This window comes from Pygoscelis adeliae, unplaced genomic scaffold (assembly GCF_000699105.1).
Source record: "Pygoscelis adeliae isolate BGI_AS28 unplaced genomic scaffold, ASM69910v1 Scaffold372, whole genome shotgun sequence".
NCBI classification, from domain to species: Eukaryota; Metazoa; Chordata; class Aves; order Sphenisciformes; family Spheniscidae; genus Pygoscelis; species Pygoscelis adeliae.
Genome location: NW_008824357.1, coordinates 2,017,212 through 2,017,534, shown reverse-complemented (window position 1 = coordinate 2,017,534; position 323 = coordinate 2,017,212).

Below are 323 nucleotides of genomic sequence, written 5' to 3'. Positions count from 1 at the left end.
GTGCAACAAGTTTGTACCACAGTTCCAGACACCAGAAGTGAGAGGTGCATTATCTAAGCTTTCGCTCAGATGGTGCTCAAAAAATAGCAAAATGCAAAACAGACTCTCAGCTGGTGAAGTGCTCAGATTTGTCACGTACAAAAAATCCTTTACAAAAGGGAGACATTATTTGTTATTTCTGAACATTCAGTTAAAGATTCTGTTGCCGTTTCAAAATTCCACCGCATACCCAGTTAATTCTTACGACTGCAACGCAGCCATCTACCAGACACTGGATGGAAGGAGCAGGAAGTTTAGCACCTAAATTTAGCTGCAGTTCAGCA